This window comes from Scylla paramamosain, chromosome 23 (genome assembly GCF_035594125.1).
Source record: "Scylla paramamosain isolate STU-SP2022 chromosome 23, ASM3559412v1, whole genome shotgun sequence".
Taxonomy (NCBI): domain Eukaryota; kingdom Metazoa; phylum Arthropoda; class Malacostraca; order Decapoda; family Portunidae; genus Scylla; species Scylla paramamosain.
In genome coordinates, this window is record NC_087173.1 from 2,719,302 (window position 1) to 2,737,985 (window position 18,684).

The window sequence follows — 18,684 nt, forward strand, 5'->3', positions numbered from 1 at the left end:
TTCGTCACCTTCGTCAGCGTGTTCAAACTAGGGAACGTTTCTCTGGAAATGTTTGTGTTATGTGACGTGATCCTTCCCATTTGGCTCCGGTCGTAACACTGTTAATACGAGACCCTCATATCGAGATGGGCAGTATTTAATACACGAGAGAGAGAGAGAGAGAGAGAGAGAGAGAGAGAGAGAGAGAGAGAGAGAGAGAGAGAGAGAGAGAGAGAGAGAAAACACAGGTAGCTTCCTCGGCGCGCCCCTGGAGGTGGTGCGTGACAAAGGGAATGAATGACTGGCCAATTCTGAAAGCAAAATCAAAACGGAACTGCGCCGAGAGGAGAAAAAAGGGAGAGAGAGAAAGAGAAGCAACAACAACAGTGCGAGGTGACTGTGTTTTCTCTCCGTTGTTTTTGTTACTGAGAATAAGAGGAAGGGACTTGCTCAAGGGGCGGAGGAGGGGAAACGGGGAGAGAAAGAACGCAGAGAGAGAAAGAGAGAACAGCCACGAGGAGAATGCTGGGAGGAAAAGAGTGGTAAAAGTGAGTGAGAGAGTGAGTGAGTGAGTGAGTGAGTGAATGGATGGAAGAGAGAGGTACATGCAAGAATACCTGAAAGTTTACGTAATGTTTCTCACCTGTATGACTTTAGTGTCAGGTAAGGTCAGGTAACTAAGCCCTTTGTAATGAGTGAGTGATTGACTGTGTAGGAGAGTGACGTACATGCAAGAATACCTGAAAGTGTACGCAATATTTTTCACCTGTATGAATTTTAGTTAGTGACAGGTAGCATCACGTAAGTAAACCCTTTGTAATGCCGCTCACCTATCTCACCTTGCCTTAGCTTTACCTTAGAGCGAGTTAAATCAGACTTACCATCACACACACACACACACACACACACACACACACACACACACAGGTGCCATTTCAGGGAATTACAAATACCTTGAAGTCTTTGATATTGTATTACACAATGTCATATCGCTTCGTCTAGTAAGTGAGAGTAAGAATTTTAAATTGCATTGTTCTCTCTCTTGTTTTATGTTAAGCAACGTATTAATAATAGTACTTGTGGAGGTGGACAAAGGATTAGTCTTTTGTGAAACGCCTTTGTGGTTGGTGGCGAGAGAGAGAGAGAGAGAGAGAGAGAGAGAGAGAGAGAGAGAGAGAGAGAGAGAGAGAGAGAGAGAGAGAGAGAGAGAGAGAGAGAGAGAGAGAGAGAGCTAACTGGAGAACGGAGAACTGATAGAACACGTGAAAAATAACACCCACACACACACACACACACACACACACACACACACACACACACACACACACACAGGGCACGCTCTTCCTACATGAGGCGTCACGACTTCAAGCGGACACTAACACACAACACGGTGCCCGAGGTGACCGATTATTCATAGACACGGAGACCCAGACGCGAGATAAGTGTGCCTATGACTGACAGCTTAGAGCGGGCACAGATAACACCAAGCACGCACAAGCTGAGAGAGAGAGAGAGAGAGAGAGAGAGAGAGAGAGAGAGAGAGAGAGAGAGAGAGAGAGAGAGAGAGAGAGAGAGAGAGAGAGAGAGTCACTCCACTGTTATTGTCGGATGAAAAATAAATAACAGATTAAAATGTTAACAACCTAAACTAAAAGCAAAATGAAGCGAGCGAGCGAGAGAGAGAGAGAGAGAGAGAGAGAGAGAGAGAGAGAGAGAGAGAGAGAGAGAGAGAGAGAGAGAGAGAGAGAGCTATTTTAGATGACCAACAAAGAACACGCGCGCGCAAACACACACACACACACACACACACACACACACACACACACACACACACACACACACACACACACACACACACACGAGTACCTCTTTGCTTAGGCCTAAGAAATCTAAAAATGTGCTACTAACAAGACCAGACTAATGACCACAAAAGACCACCAATGCCTACTGCTAACAAGTGAGCCCTCAGGTGGTGTTAACTTAGGCTGGATCTGGGAAGGTTATGTGGTGCTACTGACGGCTAGATTAAGTTAGGTGGTGTTAGGTTCAGATTTGGTTAGGTTAGGTTAAGTGGCGTTAGGTTAGGTGGTGGTAGATTAAAGTTATGTTTTATTAGTTTAGATTAACCCTCTGACTGCCACTTGGTACATCTTTCCCTGACTACCAATCACGCTGAGACATCTTTACTTGTTTTACAGCCACATCCAATCTTTGAACTGAGAAGATATTGCAAAATGTATTCCTTTTCATAGCCAACTTTCCTGTAGATGCTTATAAAGACTTCACGCATCGCTTCTGGTGCTGCTAACTGTTTCGTGTCGCGGTGAAAGGGAAGGTTGTGTTAGGTTAGGTTAAATTAGGTTATGCAAAGTTACGTTAAGTTAGATGCTATGAGGTTAAGGTAGATTGGGCTACGTTATATTACGTTACCTTTGATTAAGTTTAGATACTCTTCATGGAGATACGTGACAAAAAAATAAAAAAAGCTTTGTTGGCAAGTCTTCCACTCCCCACAGAGAGAGAGAGAGAGAGAGAGAGAGAGAGAGAGAGAGAGAGAGAGAGAGAGAGAGAGAGAGAGAGAGAGAGAGAGAGAGAGAGAGAGAGAGAGAAATGATTCCTTGCACTTATTCAGAAAATCGTAGATGTGCTTGTGTGATTGTCCCTCGCAGATTGTGAGTGTAAAGGAAAAGGTTTACTTGCCAAGACTCTGAGATTGTGTATTTAAAGACCGTGCTTGTGGAGCCATTTTACAAGTATCTAGCATTGTTAAACTTCCTTTTCCTGTCTTGTTTATACTTTGCACGTTCCTCCTCCTCCTTGTTCTCTTTCTCTTTACTCTCTCCTCCTTCAAATCCACTTTTCTTTCATCTCTTTTCTTCTTTACTTCCTTCGTTCTTGTTCAATTTTTCTTTTCTCTGCTCATGACCTTTGTCCTACTCTTACTCTTTCTCCTCCTCCTCTTCTTCTTCTTCTTCTTCCTGTCTTGGTGTGTGAATTAAGAGCAACACTCCGCTATAACGAAGATGTCTCGTCACGCTGTATATTACACTTACTCTGCATTTATCTCGCTTTAAAACTCCCAAAGTGCTCTTCTTCCCTTTGTTTTGCCTTTTTGAGAATTATATTACTGTCGCCTTTCTTCCAAAATTCCTCTCTTATTTTCTCTTTTCTCTCTCTTTCTAGCTTGAGACTTTCTTCATTTCCTGCATCTTGTGTTTTGTACTTTTCTTTTTGTTTCTCTCTCTCTCTCTCTCTCTCTCTCTCTCTCTCTCTCTCTCTCTCTCTCTCTCTCTCTCTCTCTCTCTCGTTCCTTTTTCTCCATTTTATTTGTATTTCATCTTCCTTCTTTCACTAACACGTACGTATCTTTTGTCCTCTCCCTTATCTCACTTTTATTCTTCTTTTCCCTTCATCCTCGTTCGTTTTCGCCTCATTTTTCTTGTCATTTTTCATTTCTTTATTGCACATTTCCTTTTGGCCATTTACATTTTCTGTTTCATCTCCTCCTCCTCCTCCTCTTCCTCCTCCTCTGTGAAACGTACGCTCCAAGTTATTCCACCTCCTCCTCTTCCTCCTCCTCCTCCCTCACGTGACATGACGCACCTCCGGAGAAACTGGTCTTAATGGTTCAGTAAATTCCATTCCGGTGTCGGTTTACAGCCAGTTCGAACCTGACGAGCGAAACGTGTGTCGTGTTGAGGCCTCGTTATAAATCCAACCGAAGCAAAATACCGTCCGGCCCACCAATTACCTGGGTGGCTCTCTCTCTCTCTCTCTCTCTCTCTCTCTCTCTCTCTCTCTCTGGAAATCCTGTTTACTGTCTCCCGTCTTTCTTTTTGTATATGGTTCGTTAACTTTCTTCGTCTCTTTTACACTTCTCTCTCTCTCTCTCTCTCTCTCTCTCTCTCTCTCTCTCTCTCTCTCTCTCTCTCTCTCTCTCTCTCAATCCTGCTTACTCGTATTATTTAACCTCTTTCCCTCCCTCCCTCTTTCTTTTCTTTCTTTCTCTCACTCTTTCTTTCTTTACCATTCTTTCGTTAATCTCGCCTCTTCTGCACCTCCTTCATTACCACCACCACCACCACCTCCACCACCACCACTATGTCCTAATTTCCTCTTCCTCCTGCTGCTTCTCCTCTAACCTCTTCCCTCTCTTCCTCCTCATCCCTTCCTATAGTGAGTGCTCTTCCTCCTCTTCCTCCTCAATTGCTTAAAATAACACGGCTTCCCACTGACACAAGAACCCACAAGACTCTCCCCCCTTCTTCCCCTCACCGAAAATGAGATACCTAATGAGAAAGAGATGGGAGAGAGAGACACCAGCGCACCACGAGCCCGCCACGACGCAAGCCTGGTATAGATACTCGTTAACTCCGGGTGAGGCAGTCGACAGGCGCCCTTAACTAGTGAGAGGGAGAGGGCAGGGAGGGAGAGGCAGGAAGGATGAACAGAGGAGGAGGAAAGTGGAGAGAGGTGGTAATGTAAGAAAGTGTTGTGTGTTGGTTAAAAGGGGAGAGAGAGAGAGAGAGAGAGAGAGAGAGAGAGAGAGAGAGAGAGAGAGAGAGAGAGAGAGAGAGAGAGAGAGAGAGAGAGGGCGGTAAAAGAGACCAGGAAAGTTAACGATGAAGAAAAAGAAAGACGAAAACAGTAAACAAGATTTTCAGAGAGAGAGAGAGAGAGAGAGAGAGAGAGAGAGAGAGAGAGAGAGAGAGAGAGAGAGAGAGAGAGAGAGAGAGAGAGAGATTCAAAACAGCAAACGGGAAGACAGACCAAACAAGGGAGAAGAGATAGAAACAAATAGACGAACAGACAAAAGAGAGACAGAGAAAAAAAAAAAGACAGGAAAGGAGTGAATTTGAGCAAGTGAGAGCGGCAGAAAGAAGGCAGAAATATATCAGCTGCATCAGACAATCATGTGTGTCGTTACCGTAAATTTTTATCATCATTATTAAGACGTGTTGGGAGTGACGCTACAGGCAGGGAGGGGGGCGAAGTGTGGGCGACGGCGTGGAGAGGAGAGGGGAGGGGAGAGGATGTAAAAGGGAGGGGTTGGCTATGGGGGTAGACTGAGGGAGAAGGGAGAAGGGTGGAGGAGAGGGTAAATCCATTCTCTTTGACTGGAAGTGGGCGCCTTTCTTTCAAACCCAAGGGAGGGAGAACTGGCCGAGGCTGACGGAATTGAGAGGAGGCATTTACTGGTCCTGCGGAACGCTTGGGAGTTCAGTGTGTAGTTTAAGTAATAGTTTCTGGAAGATTATTGAGGCAGTGGGATGTTCTTTTAAATTTCAGGAATTACTAAAGGTTATTTTGTTTGTTTTTGTGGGTCTTGCTTTGTATTTTAACTTTGGATTTTTAAATGAAATAAAAAAAGTTTCTAAAAGATTATATAAAGTCAGATGTTGTCTTTTTAATTTTCAAGGGTTACTCGGTTCGCTGTTTTGTGTTTGGCTTGGCATTTTAACTCTCGACTTAAAAAAAAAGATAAGATTACAGAAGCAGTTTGACTTTTTTTATTGTCTATATTTCAATCTTTGCTTCTGATATATATGAAAAAAAAAAAAAAATAGAAAATTCTTAAGGATTATAGAAACTGTCAGATGTTCCTTCCATCTATAAAGTTGATTCTGTTTTGCCCTTTTGTGTCTTCCTGTACATTCTAACTTCTGAGTGGCAGGTAATGACAACGTGACACCTGCACCCTTAAATAACAATACAGAACAAGACACTCAATTACACTTGCACAATTCTAAACAATATTGCTGAGGAATATGAAACTACAGACACTTGAAGATCTGAATTATTCCACCACTCCCTCTGTTATCTCTGTAGTAAGTGCATTTCGAAATTACACTCCACCTCCAGACCACTTTAATATTAGTCTTGAAGGGAAGGTGCAGCAAAGGAAAGGTTAACATGGAGGTAGTGGTGAAGGGTACGTGGACTGAGAAATGCTTACTTTATTCATCTAGTCAGGAATGGAGTACTCACGCATTGCCTGTGTTTCCTCCCCCAGTGTCTCTAATTTGTCAGTGTCCTCAGTTAACATACGTTTCAAAAGTTGGCTGAAATCTAATCATACGAGCAGCCTGGTGACCTTTCCGTTTTATTTTTTTTTTAAGTATACTATGAAAATTGTGTTTTTTTTAATATCTATCTATATACCAGGCCGCAATCACACACGGGGTAGCCAAGACAAACGCAACACACACACATACACACCACTCACACTCCTTGCCCCGCCGGCCCATAGTGGAGAGAAAGGCTCGTGTACCACCTTACTACACTACAGACAAAGCAAAACATTACATTTTCGGACAAAGTTCTAAAAATAGTTATTCAAACATTATGAAGGCATTGAATTCTTCCTCCCATTTTTTTCCTTTACGTTTTCTGTTTGATTAATTTTTTAAGGGTATACCATAAACGTTTAGGATTTCAGGGTATATGGATCTAAATAAAGGAAAAAAAAGTAAAACATCACAGACAGTGAGTTGTTATCCCGCTTTGCATTTAAGTATTTTCAAGAGCATCCCACGAACAGTTGGGATTTCTGGATGTAAGGTTCTAAAAATTGGTTTATTACTTAAGGATCACAGAAGCAGTAATGTGTTCTTCCCCTTTTTGTTGTCTGTTTTTGAAGGAGCTTTTGTGTTTCAGCTGAGGGAGATTGGTTGGGTGTTCTGTTCCTTTTGTTCTTAGAAATGGAGTTGAGCGTTCCATTTCACGGCTATTGGAGGAGAGGCGTTCTTTTAATTACAGTGGTGAGGGTGAGGCGTCCTTCAGGCCATGGGTACTATTCCTATTTTCCCTCGGGTTAAGAGAAGCCTCGCTTGCGTTGGTGAAAAAGAGACTAAAGACTTGATGAGCCACTGTGGAAGCCAGACAAAGTAAGGGTTGAAGCTAACGCACCAATATACAAGTGGATGGTGCTGTGTGTCTTTCTTAACCCATTCACTGCTATTTTGCACATCTTTCCTGAGTCACTGACCATTTCACATGACATCTCTTGTTCTGCAGCAACATCCAAATATTGTATTGGGTAGATGTTAGAAAATCTACTCTTTTTTATGCCTTTTCTTTATTGTAATGCTTATAAAGACTACATATATTGCTTTTAAGTGCTGTGAATTTTTGCATATCGCAATGAGGACTTGTACTTGTGAAATGGGACAAAAGATTTACGGAACCAAAATAAAACCTAACACACACAAAAATCTCTGCTGGCTTATCCATATGCAACTAAACATGACCCTCTTTTTTACCTGAAGTGCGAGACAAGCCTTATCAAAAGTAGGAATACAGACTTGGAGAATCGTAACGAAACTTGATGGAATAAAGAATGAGTCCTAACAAATCCATAGATAATTCAGCGGTACTATATTCTTTTCCCTCTAAGTGCAGAATGAGAACGATTCGGACAGTCGAGATCAACATACGCCCCCTCGTTCCAATGTGTCTTAGCGACTTCCTCTGGTCTGGTAAGAATCTATCACTTGTCAGGCTTGGTAGGGAGTCTCTCACTAGATTAGAAGAGGTGAGAACATTAGATTACTCAACTTCTAAGGGCCGCTGCACACCATGGGGACGGTCACACTCAAGTCACGGTGCGCTCACGGTCCAGTCACATAATATTACATGCATTTCAATGGAAGCCTTCACACTGGCGCTCACGGTCCCCACTGGAATGCATGTAATAATATGTGACTGGACTTTGCTTGAGCGTGACCGTCCCTATAGTGAACCCGAAGACTGAGAATAGAAAAAAAAAAAAACAAGATTGTGAATAGAAAAAAAAAGATAGTAAGACAGTGAAAAGAGAAAACAATCTTAGTTAGACTGTGAATAGAAAATTAAGAGAAAAACAATCTATAAACATTCAAAATCCGTAACAAAAATAGAAATGCAGAACAACAACACCCAACCGCATCTATATAAGGACACCGCTCAGGGATGCAACGCTTAGTTTGACACAGGGAGCAGAGGAGGACGGATCGCTGTGCCTGATCGCTTAATCCCCACTGCAGCTGATCCGCGTGACGTCACCAGGGTCACTGCGGGGTCACGGGGAGGTCACGGACATTCTTTAACGCCCAGACTTCATTTTTTTCCTCTTTTTACTCTCTGGTAGTGCCTGCAATGGCTTTTTTTGGGCCATTTACCTGCTTAATCTGGGGAGAACCTCGTCAATAATGTTTGTGTGACGTCGCGGAATGATGAACGATGCTCCCTCTCCCACTCCCTCTCTCTCCCTCCCTCCTTTCCTTCCGTTCGTCCTTTTCCCCATTCATTCCGCTCTCCATCTTTTCCATTATCATTCTTTCCTTCTTTCGTTATTATTTCTCTCTCTCTCTCTCTCTCTCTCTCTCTCTCTCTCTCTCTCTCTCTCTCTCTCTCTCTCTCTCTCTCATTCCCTTTTCTCCATTATCTTTTATTCGCCTTATTCTCGTTTCCCATAATTTTTTTTCTCTTCTTTCGTCTTTCACTGGCATTTTTCTCATTTCTTTCTATTTTATCTTATTCCCTTGTCAGATTCTTCTATACTCTCATTCTTCCGTCTTTTACTTTTACCATTTCAATCTTCCCTCAGTTAATCTAATTCCCGCATGCATATTTCTCTTCCTTTTCTCCCTCCCTGTACCTTTTCATCACTCCGTACCGACCCATAATCTCCCTCCCCATGCTTCTCTCTCCCCATGCCCCTCACTTTCACCTCTCCCTCTCCCTCCTCCCACCTGAGGACATCAAAGGCGGATCACCTCCATAACGACAGGTAGACCGCGGCGCCACGCTCATTACGAGGCCAGGTGAGGCAGGTGAGGGCCGTATGGGGCGCACCTATCTTATAAACATGCACAAACTCCACAGAGATGGCCGAGAATGGGAATAGGTGAAGGGGGAATGAGCGGATAGATGAAGGGGTAAGCATGTGATGAGGTAGAGGTATAATGGAAGTGTGATGGGATAGGTGATGGGTATATTAGGGTTAGTTGAGGTAATTGAGAAAACTGAATTGACACCAAAAGAACTATCAGTGTATCTATTTAGTATTACCAGTGAACTACCAGTGAATAGGATAGATACAGAATAAGAGGGAATAAAGAGGGAAGGAAGGCAAGTATAGGGATAGTGAATGAGGAATGAGGGGGAATGAAGAGGAATGATGCGGTAATGGTGTATGGAAGTAGTGAGGGGATAGCTGAGGGGAATATGAAGGTAGTTAAGTTAAAGACGAGATAAATAAAGAGAGGAAATGTAAGTGAAGGGTTAGCTGAGGAATGAGAGGAACTGAATGGGGATTTGACGAGAGGTAGGTTAGGTGAGGCGAATACAGGTGAGGGGAATAAAGTTACGTAAATAAGATAAGAGAAATTAGATAAGACAAACGAAGTACATAAGTTAAGGTGAAGGGGTAACAGATGAGAGGAGCAGGAAAGGGAAACACAGGTAAGGAAACAAGGTGAGGGGAAGGGGGACAAGGTGAGTGGAAGAATAAGGGACAAGCACAGGGAGTCAAAATTGATGAGGGGAAATATGGATGACAAACTGCAGGTGATGGGTACAAATGAAGGTGAGGGGAACAGGTGAGGGGAAGGGTGAGGTGGAAGAGAGGGGAGTGAAGGGGTGGAGGAGCCTCAGAGGGTGTGTGGAGCGGATATTCCACCTTTATAATCCACTTTCTCGTGATTTTTTCCCCTTTTGTCTTTGGTAATGCTCCATCAGGGGAAACTGGCTGGAAAATTAACTTATTTGGGTGCCATATTCTTTCCTCTTACATAATTACTGTACTTTTTCCCATAAATTTCCCGAAACATTTTTTTTTAAGACGTATGTTATATTTTTTCTTTCCCCTTTCATAATCTTTCAAAAGGCCAAAAAAGTACGTTAATTTTATCCTTTATTTTTTTTTTCTATATCACTACGAATTGGTGAAACACGAAGTAAAGTTAACATATTTTATTTATTTTTTCTTTCCAGGTATGTTTCCTTTTTCCTTCTGGGTATGTTTCGTTATTTCTTTGCGTCTCGTGTGATTGAAAGACCCCCTGACACGCAGTACCTGGCTTCCTGTCCAGCGGCGAGCAGATGTTTACGACAGACTCACGAAGTAGCCGGATTAATGAGCTGTTGCCAAGGAGGAGGAGGAGGAGGAGGAGGAGGAGGAGGAGGAGAAGGAGGAGGAGGAAGAGGAGGAGGAATAAAAAAACAAAAAAAAAAAAAAAAAAAGGAAAGACGAACACCATTATAAAAAGGAAGAAGAGGAAATTAACAAAACACAAAAATGACAATAAAAATAATGAAAAAAAGAAAGATACGAGGAACGAAAAGAATAAAAAGTAGGAGAAATAAAGAAGGAAAGATACGGAGGACGAAAACGAAGATAAACCGCAGGAAGAGGAAGAGGAGGAGGAGGAGGAGAAAATAAAGACAACTCTAGAGAAAAATGAGGATAAAGACACAAATAAATAATAATAAACGCAATCACGGTTTCCCTGCCACTGTCTTGCCACCGTCAGACAAAAAGGGATATTCTGCCGTGACCTGCCGTGACCTGCCTGACGGAGAGGTCAATACGTCGCTAGCATGAAGGGACTCGGGACTCGGAACACGCTCGAGACACCGGTTCACTCCTGCTGTTTCGGATGCGGTTTGTTTATTGGATGGTGTAGCTCTTCACATCCTCGTAAGGGCCAAAAGGTATGCTGCTGCTTTGTTTTTCTTTGGTGTTCGTTTGTGTTTGTTTAAAGAGCCCCGTGAAAATCCGGTGAATCAGGATGTGCGTGAAAAAAAAAAGAAATGATAAATAGAAAGTAAGTCAAATGTGTGAGTGAGTGAGTGAGTGAGTGAGAGTGTGTGTGTGTGTGTGTGTGTGTGTGTGTGTGTGTGTGTGTGTGTGTGTGTGTGTGTTTGATTAAAAAGCGCCACATCAACAGGATTAAACGACGCCGCACAAAAAGGGGGAAAAAAAAAAAAAATCAAATCAAATCACAGAAATTCACCTTACAGAAAAATGGCTTAGACTTAAATTTACCGCGGCGACTTCAGCATATTAATATAAAGAAAATAAAAAGAAATAAATAAATAAATAAAACATCAAACTCCACCATAAAAAAAAAAAAACAGAAAAGCAACGAAACACGCAAACTGGCTCAGGCTGACAGGACAACTGGTGTGGTATTAAGTAATTAAAGAACCGAGCAGCTAAACTTTCACGTCATTACGAACACAACAACTCGCGCGGGAGATAATTACTCTAGTTAGCGGTCATCTCGTTGTCTCTCATCTCACAGGTAACAAACCCTTCACCTGTGTACCTTTATTACCACTTATGCTTAACACGGAGCGTCACGACCTCAAAAATACCTGGTAAATGCTAAAAATCTCATGACCTCGAGTAATTTCCAACTTAATTAACTTGCATTAACAACAAGTCCTCTCTGCCCACGAGTTTGCCCCGAGTGTAATCTTGGAAGTTATGGAAAGTTTGAACCTCATTTTTGTTGTTGGGTATTCAGTAAGAGCGCCATGTGACTCTCCCTGAATGGCCTCGCGTGGTGCTGTGCCTTTTATCCCTTTTCCATTTCTTTTATTTACTTTTCCCATCACTCTATTTTCCTCCCTATTTCTACCAATTCCTTCTATTATCTTATCAAGTTCTCCATTACTCCACTCGGTCCTTCATTATTATCTACTCTTGTTTTCACTCTTATTCGTCAACGTTACACATAAATATCACTTTACTTATGTAACAAAAACCATTATACACATTCGTTACTCATTGTTTTTTTCTCTCTTTTTCCAGGTAAGATCCGGGTGACGTTTGCTTACTTTACCTGCGAGTATGAGATATGTGAGTAAATATCTATTCCACTTATTAATTCATCCAGAATTCTTTTTAATTTTATGTTTTCTCAATCTATAATTTCTTCCCTGTTTCTATTAATTGATTGCATTATTTTATCTACATATTTGTCTTCTTTCCATCATTCTATCCATTTACATCATTGTTATACGCTTTTTCTCACATCCCTCTCTCGATTCATTAGGTCAGGTGAGGTCATGTTATATTAGATTCATGATTAACTAAACAGAGAAGAAAGAAAACTGTCAGGAGGGGAAATGTGTTAATCAGGTGAAAATGTCATGTAGTATTAAGTTAAAGAAAAAGAAAAAAAGAAATACTAGGGAGAAGTAAGAAGAAAAATTGTCCTAATCTCTCTTACCATTCCTTTGCCAAACTCCCTTCCCATTTCTTTACCAAACTCCCTTCCCATTTCTTCTTTCTCAGACTCCATTCCTGTCGCTTCTTTGCCGCACTCCCTAGTCCTTCTATATCACACTCCCTATTCCCTTCCCACCCCTTCCTTGTCAGACTCCATACTCACAATTTCTCAAACCACACTCCGTATCCCATCTTCGTCACACTCCCTCCCTCCTTTGATCACTGTACTGTAAAAGGAACATAACAGAAGCTTTCCAGTTGGACCACCACACACAGGCAGGACAAGAACAGAACACACACGGTTTTACTCTTCCTCGACGTGGTGTTTGGTGTTCCGTTTTGATTGCAAGCAAGTGAGGCAACGCATTTCCAGCGATCTGAATGCAAGTGAAGCGTTTTGGTGGCTCGTGTCTTTGCTTGCTTGTATTTGTGGTGAGCATTGTACGTATTACCAGTGATCTGCGGCTATCTTCCTTGCTCTCTCTCTCTCTCTCTCTCTCTCTCTCTCTCTCTCTCTCTCTCTCTCTCTCTCTGATACGTCTTTGTTTCGTTTTATTTCTTTTCCTTACGGATTTCATATTGGTAAGAGAGAGAGAGAGAGAGAGAGAGAGAGAGAGAGAGAGAGAGAGAGAGAGAGAGAGAGAGAGAGAGAGAGAGAGAGAGAGAGAATGATTGAATGATTGATCGGCGGAAAATTACCAGTCAATCTCTCTCTCTCTCTCTCTCTCTCTCTCTCTCTCTCTCTCTCTCTCTCTCTCTCTCTCTCTAACCCTCCCCCGCCCCTCCTCGTCTCCCTACCACAACAAAATAGAAAAAAACATTCAAACCACACACTACAAACAACAGCAAATACACAGCTACTTCTCACCAGCTAAACATTCAGGAACAGACTAGCCAAGCCCAGCCCAGCCCAGCCCAGCCCAGCCAAGCCTTCAGACGACGAACCCTCACTACTAAAATGACAAGGGATTGGCGTTCTAACCTTGAGCCTCCCGCCGAGGGTCAGGACACGCCCGCTGGTCTCTCTTCGGCCCTCTGGTGTCACGCATCGATCTGAAAAGTCAATGAGTCAAGTTGAAATTGAGAGAATGGGAAGGGGAGGAGGAGGAGGAGGAGGAAGAGGAGGAAGAGGAGGAGGAGGAGGAGGAGGAGGAGGAGGAGGAGGAGGAGGAGGAGGACTGTTTTGTGTTATTGTTCTGTGTTTGAAGGGGCGCATTGTGTGTGTGGGTGTTAGAGAGAGAGAGAGAGAGAGAGAGAGAGAGAGAGAGAGAGAGAGAGAGAGAGAGAGAGAGAGAGAGAGAGAGAGAGACCTAACACCAACAACGGAATGAATCAAACCTGTCTGCATTTTTCCTCATTCAATCAATATGAAATGAAACTCGAGAGAGAGAGAGAGAGAGAGAGAGAGAGAGAGAGAGAGAGAGAGAGAGAGAGAGAGAGAGAGAGAGAGAGAGAGAGAAGAAAGGAAACAGCAACACGGCGCAAAACAGGCTCGGAGCGGATTACAGTAACGCCCCTGACTCCCTGGTATTTTGTCCCTTCACGCCACGCACGCACGCAGGAAAAGGTAGACACGGCGCGAAAAATAAATAATAACTCATATAACAACGCCAAAAAATATTCAATCTAAATGCCTGTCTTTCTCTTTCTCTTTTCTTTCTATTGCTTTTTTTTTCTTCTTTATTGCATCTATATTTCTTCTGTGAGTGAGAGGGATGTTGGTGGTGTTTATTGATACTTTTTTTTATTGTTATGTATACGTGGAAAGGAACATTGACACTAAGTAGAAGTTCATTATAATATAAAAAAGAATGTAAATCCAGAGAATGGTTTTAAAAGCAATGAAGAAAAAAAAAGAACGAAAACAAACATTAAACCTCTGCAAAAAATAAAGATTGAATACATATAGCTTGAGGGAGGATGATAAATTTAGCCCATATACTCGTAATTACAGGGAAAGAGGATAAACCCATAGAATATAAACCTTTGCTGGAATAAAAGGGAACCAAAATCAAACATAACAAAAGCATAACAAACCCAAACAGTAGAGAGTGATGACCTCTAAAACAGCAACAACAACAACAAACAACCAAAGACAACAACAACAAAACCAAACCATAAAAAAACGAAAATACGTAAAAAAAGAAAAAGAAAATGGAAAAAGAAAAACCAACACACTAAGCCCATCACCACACACAAAAGAAGAATCAAACCAAGAACACAAGGCAGCGAGCACCACTTGAAGAGAGCGTCATTTGTTCAGCACGAGAGCGGAGGGGTAAGGACAAGGAGGAGGGGCATGGCTGGCAGTAAAAATTAAAGCGTTTCGTCGTGTGCTCTCTCTTTAAGCCAATTAAAAGAGATGGAAGAGTCACGCTTACAACCGGAGAACCACGTGAATCCTTTATTGAACAGCTGTGGGGAGTCAGGCGAGTGGGTGGACTTGCTTATAAGACCTTGCTGGTATTGGAATGTCTTCTGAATACTACTACCTGGAAGCTTACGTCATAGGTCACACAGGTAAGAGAAGGTGCATTGTCAAGGTGAGTGTGAGTGACGTGATTGTTGAGTTATAGGTGAATGAGAGTGAGTTAGGTGAATGAAAGGCTTGCGTTGGCCAGAGTGAGTGTACTGTGCGTGGCATGATGTACTGGGTTATGTATCGGAGAAGTGGATTGATGCCTCTATAAAGAATGACAGATACGAGGTCATGAAAATTAGTATAAGTGTAATAGAAGTGAAAGAGAGAGAGGAAGTGGGACGGTCACGGTGCGAATAACTGACGTGAACGAGAGAGCATGGAAAGAAAGGAACAGTGGGGAGTAAAATGAATACGGCAATGTAGATTAATTGTAGTAGTAGTAGTAGTAGTAGTAGTAGTAGTAGTAGTAGTAGTAGTAGTAGTCTTTATGATAAGAATTACAATACGACAAGAAAAAGCGACAAGATCAACTGAAAAACAATAATAGCATCAGAAGTTGTATTAGTAGTAGTAGTAGTAATAGTAAAAACAACAACAACAACAACAACAACAACAACAACAACAACAATGAAATAACCAGTTCACCCCGGCGAGGAGGAGGAGGAGGAGCAGGAAGAGGAGGAGGCGGGATGGGGAGGGGGAGGAAGAAGAGCAACATTTTCTTAAGGAACTCAATCCTCTACTCTCCTTCTGGCTATGTTTAATCCGATTTCACACCTCGGCCAGCTCGTCCTGTCTGGATCTGAACCCTTCCCAGCACTCCCTCCCCTCCCAGTCTTATCAAATGTCCAGTCCTCCCCAGAAACCCCAATTTTCACTCCCAATCCCTCCCGAATCTGCAGTGGCGTTCTATCTACTCTCTCTCTCTCTCTCTCTCTCTCTCTCTCTCTCTCTCTCTCTCTCTCTCTCTCTGGTAATTTTTTTATTACAATGGCGAGTATTTGGTCACACAGTCGCTTGAATAATATATGAAGAATGAAAAAAATATGAGTAAGAGTCACTGTCCGAGCTGTGTGTGTGCATTCGCGCGCGTGGACGGTAAGCAAAATCTCACGGGCGAGGGGAGGAGAATCTGACGAGGTGAAGAGAAACATAATAATGATGGAGGCGCCGCCGGAGATTACCGTGGAGATTGTGCTGGGAGATCAGGTGGTGGTGGTGGTGGTAGTGGTTGTGGTGATGGTGGTAGTAGCGGTGTGGTGATTATCTGAGTGATGGTGGCGGTCGAAATGATGATTAAATCTGCAGAATGGTGGTGAGTGGCTGGTGGTGTGGTGGAGACGGCTATACGAGGCAATTTTGTGGTTGTTATCGTGGTGGTGGTGGTGGTGGTGAACGGAGAAGCAAATGTTTTTTAACAGAGTTGTGATGGTTTTCAAATTGGATATTTCTTTTTCTCGAGGCCGTAGTAGATGATATGGAAATACTATATAGTTTTATTCCTTTTTTTGCTACTACTACTACTTCTATTACTACTACTACTACTACTACTATTACTACTACTACCACCACCACCACCACCACCAAAAGTGCGCATCACCTAGTACTTTTCTTAACCTAACCTTACCTCACCCACCCACTACCTACCTGAACCAGTTTCATTACTACTACTACTACTACTACTACTACTACTACTACTACTATTACAACTACCACTACCACCACAAATAAACATCACCTAGTACTTTCCCTAACCTAACCTTACCCGCCCATCCACCCACCTACTCACCCAACTACACCAGCACTTCGAAGCACCAATCCCAAATCGACGTGCAGCAGCTTCACTCATTCTCCCACTCCCTCACTCCCTCACCCTCCAGTCTTCCAGGTGTGTCTGTGGCTTATCCAGACTGGAGCGAGGTAGTGTATAAAATCCTATAATTCTGCCGCAGCAAAACCCTCCCCTGCTGCCTTGTCCTATTACGTGCCGCGTTGCCTAAAGGGGACCGTCCGCCGCGCGAGATGGGCCTGTTTCCCGCCAGTATACATTTTCATGGCTGCCTTTACGGTTTGCCCCATCAGTTCCTGCCAAGATAACAAGTCCAGCGCTGACCCGTGCTGACCCGCGCCGACGTATGTATGTACGTATGTGTGTTGTGTGTGTGTGTGTCTGTGTGTGTAGCCTCGAGCATATATTCTCTATAGCACGAACCTTGAGAACTGGTGATTTGCTGCTGTTATCGTTGTTGTTATTATTATTATTATTATTATTATTATTATTATTATTATTATTATTATCATTATTATTATTATTACATTCATTTATAAAAATAGTGTTCATACCGTGGTAGTAGTAGTAGTAGTAACAGTAACAGGATGAACACTAATAGTAGGAGGAGGAGGAGGAGGAGGAGGAGGCACAATAATAAAAATAAAACAGTAAAGGTAGAAATGAAGTAGAAATAACAGCAGTAGCAACAACAACAACAATAACAACAACAACAACAATAACAACAACAACAACAACAACCACAACAAGAGCAGCATTATTACCATTATCAGTATTACCACTCTCACACAATACGTATCATCATTATTATAAGCAAAGTGTGATGGTGTATAATCTCAAGGTGTCTCGCGGCTGTTTGCTCCTAAATGGCAGGCGGTCGGTGTACCTGCATGCCCGTGTCTACCTCGCCGTGTCGGGAATCCACGCGGGAGTTAATAATTCACTTCACGGAAACGGGTGGGCACGCCTCGCCTCGGGAACTAATACAGCAACGCTATCAAGAAGGAGACTGAATACCAAATACGAGAAACAACAACAAAGGAAATGTTAGCGAGTTTACCACTGCCAGAAATAACACGAAACCTCAGTAAGAGTAGCAGGAATAGTAGTAATAATAGCAGTAGTAGCAACACCACCAGTACTTCTATAAACAACACTACTGGCAGACACAGAAACAGAAGCATAAACAGCAGCTGTAGCAGAGAGAGAGAGAGAGAGAGAGAGAGAGAGAGAGAGAGAGAGAGAGAGAGAGAGAGAGAGAGAGAGAGAGAGAGAGAGAGAGAGAGGGAGGGAGGGAGTGGGAGATAAACAAACAGATGTATAAGATAACACACAAGACAACCATTACCATCACCAGCAACAACAACAACAACAGTAGCAGCAGCAACAGCAGCAGTAGTTGTAGTAGTAGCTGGTGATGTATAGTAAAAGTATCAGTACTAATAGTGGTAGCAGTATTCTTAAACGTTTTATATAAATAAATATTGAAGTAGAAAATGGGTACAAGTCTTAATAAAAGTAAAGTTAGTGGTAGTAATGACAATAGTACTTGGGATATGGAGGTGGCGGCAGTAGTAGTAGTAGTAGTAGTGGTAGTAGTAGTAATAATAAAGCTAGTGAAAATACTCTCATAAGTACCACCATAAAAGCCCAACATCTGGCGAGAGAGAGAGAGAGAGAGAGAGAGAGAGAGAGAGAGAGAGAGAGAGAGAGAGAGAGAGAGAGAGAGAGAGAGAGCGGGAAGGGAAGCAGCAGTACAAGAAGCGTCAGGAGTACAGCGGACAAAAACAGCCCCACGCCACCCCGCGCCAGCCAGCCAGCCAAGCCTCGGGGCGGGGCCGGAATGAAGCCCCGCCGAGTGTTGTGACGCAAAGATTTACACACCTTGACCAAGACCTTCACTACACCTTCTTGACTCCTCCTCGCCTCCTCTTCCCCTTCCCGTTTCCCTTCCTCCTCCTCGCCTCCTCCTCCTCCTCCTCCTCTTCCCCTTCCTCCTCCTCTTCTGGGTCTTTTAAACTAGTGACGTAAATTTATGTCTTCACAACTATAGCAGAGAGAGAGAGAGAGAGAGAGAGAGAGAGAGAGAGAGAGAGAGAGAGAGAGAGAGAGAGAGAGAGAGAGAGAGCCTCATCTCCTCTTGCGTTTAGCGTGAAAAGGTTGTTTCCGTTCAGCCAAGTGAGAATGAATGAGAGGAAGGAGTTTAAAGAGAAAAAGAGGGAAGAAAAGTGAAGGCCACAGAGTAAAATAATGATAAAAACGATGATGATGATA

At 42.8% G+C, this 18,684-nt stretch overlaps 1 long non-coding RNA gene across 1 annotated transcript in view; it reads right to left on the bottom strand.

Annotated features, from left to right (window-relative positions):
* LOC135112017 (uncharacterized) overlaps nt 1–18,684 on the bottom strand; it is a 181,504-nt gene that overhangs the window by 69,121 nt on the left and 93,699 nt on the right. Inside the window, exon 2 of the long non-coding RNA XR_010273996.1 lies at nt 13,182–13,252. This is a non-coding gene — a long non-coding RNA (uncharacterized LOC135112017). The remainder of the gene's footprint in view (nt 1–13,181; nt 13,253–18,684) is intronic.